Raw genomic sequence first — 2,500 nt, 5'->3', positions numbered from 1 at the left:
ATCATTTTTGAGAAGAAAAAATTTTTGTATGGGAGGGCCCCTGCTAGAACATATTTCCCAAGTGCGTCGATTTTTGGGTCGCCGACACAAGCTCGGGTCAAAAAAATTTTTTTTTCACGGTGACTCAAAACTTCAATATTAGACTCCCCTGAGTATGAAAAGTGAAACGAAAATCATTTTTGAGAAGAAAAAATTTTTGTATGGGAGGGCCCCTGCTAGAACATATTTCCCAAGTGCGTCGATTTTTGGGTCGCCGACACAAGCTCGGGTCAAAAAAATTTTTTTTTCTCGGTGACTCAAAACATCAATTTTAGACTCCCCTGAGTATGAAAAGTGAAACGAAAATCATTTTTGAGAAGAAAAAATTTTTGTATGGGAGGGCCCCTGCTAGAACATTTTTCCCAAGTGCGTCGATTTTGGGTCGCCGACACAAGCTCGGGTCAAAAAATTTTTTTTTTCACGGTGACTCAAAACATCAATTTTAGACTCCCCTGAGTATGAAAAGTGAAACGAAAATCATTTTTGAGAAGAAAAAATTTTTGTATGGGAGGGCCCCTGCTAGAACATATTTCCCAAGTGCGTCGATTTTTGGGTCGCCGACACAAGCTCGGGTCAAAAAAATTTTTTTTTCACGGTGACTCAAAACTTCAATATTAGACTCCCCTGAGTATGAAAAGTGAAACGAAAATCATTTTTGAGAAGAAAAAATTTTTGTATGGGAGGGCCCCTGCTAGAACATATTTCCCAAGTGCGTCGATTTTTGGGTCGCCGACACAAGCTCGGGTCAAAAAAATTTTTTTTTCTCGGTGACTCAAAACATCAATTTTAGACTCCCCTGAGTATGAAAAGTGAAACGAAAATCATTTTTGAGAAGAAAAAATTTTTGTATGGGAGGGCCCCTGCTAGAACATTTTTCCCAAGTGCGTCGATTTTGGGTCGCCGACACAAGCTCGGGTCAAAAAATTTTTTTTTTCACGATGACTCAAAACATCAATTTTAGACTCCCCTGAGTATGAAAAGTGAAACGAAAATCATTTTTGAGAAGAAAAAATTTTTGTATGGGAGGGCCCCTGCTAGAACATTTTTCCCAAGTGAGTCGATTTTGGGTCGCCGACACAAGCTCGGGTCAAAAAAAATTTTTTTTTCATGGTGACTCAAAACATCAATTTTAGACTCCCCTGAGTATGAAAAGTGAAACGAAAATCATTTTTGAGAAGAAAAAATTTTTGTATGGGAGGGCCCCTGCTAGAACATATTTCCCAAGTGCGTCGATTTTGGGTCGCCGACACAAGCTCGGGTCAAAAAATTTTTTTTTTCATGGTGACTCAAAACATCAATTTTAGACTCCCCTGAGTATGAAAAGTGAAACGAAAATCATTTTTGAGAAGAAAAAAATTTGTATGGGAGGGCCCCTGCTAGAACATTTTTCCCAAGTAAATTCGATTTTACCAGGTGAGTCAAAAAATTTTGAAAAAAATATTTTGCCAAAATCGTGTTCATTGCCTATTATAAGGGACCAGGTCAGCTCACACGCATTTTTGGAGACCATATGGAAAGTGCGTCTGGGATTGCGGAAATTAAGTTTAGAGTGTTAAATGATGGTTTCGCAATCCCGAAAGGCTCAAAATCCACCCTAAGGTCCCCTGGGTGAAATGTGGTTTCCAAGGTGTGAGCGCTATCGGTGATAGAGTTGGAATGTGATTTCCAGAGCGCAGGGCGACTGGGCTTAGAGCGAAAATCATAGACAAGGGTAAGTATTGGACTGAACGACTCGAAGCAAACGAAAATCATAGACAAGGGTAATGGACTGAACGACTCGAAGCAAACGAAAACCACACACAAGAGTAATGGACTGAACGAATCGAAGCAAACGAAAATCACATACAAGAGTAATGGACTGAACGAATCGAAGCAAACGAAAAACCACAGACAAGAGTAATGGAGTGAACGAATCGAAGCAAACGAAAACCAAAGACAAGAGTAATAGAGTGAACGAATCGAAGCAAACGAAAACCATGAACACAGGGATAACTGAGAACGAACCTACCTATCAGAGCATGTGAAAGCATGGACAAGAGTACTGAAAATCGGACCAAACCTCTAGAAGCACACGAAAATCATGGACAAGAGTACTCAAAAACACGGACCAAACCTATGGAAGCACACGAAAACCATGAACACAGGGATAACTGAGAACGAACCTACCTATCAGAGCATGTGAAAGCATGGACAAGAGTACTGAAAATCGGACCAAACCTCTAGAAGCACACGAAAATCATGGACAAGAGTACTCAAAAACACGGACCAAACCTATGGAAGCACACGAAAACCATGAACACAGGGATAACTGAGAACGAACCTACCTATCAGAGCATGTGAAAGCATGGACAAGAGTACTGAAAATCGGACCAAACCTCTAGAAGCACACGAAAATCATGGACAAGAGTACTCAAAAACACGGACCAAACCTCTCGAAGCACACGAAAACCATAAACACAGG

The sequence above is a fragment of the Anopheles moucheti genome, assembly GCF_943734755.1.
Source record: "Anopheles moucheti chromosome X unlocalized genomic scaffold, idAnoMoucSN_F20_07 X_unloc_55, whole genome shotgun sequence".
NCBI classification, from domain to species: Eukaryota; Metazoa; Arthropoda; class Insecta; order Diptera; family Culicidae; genus Anopheles; species Anopheles moucheti.
This window is presented reverse-complemented; position numbering follows the sequence as displayed.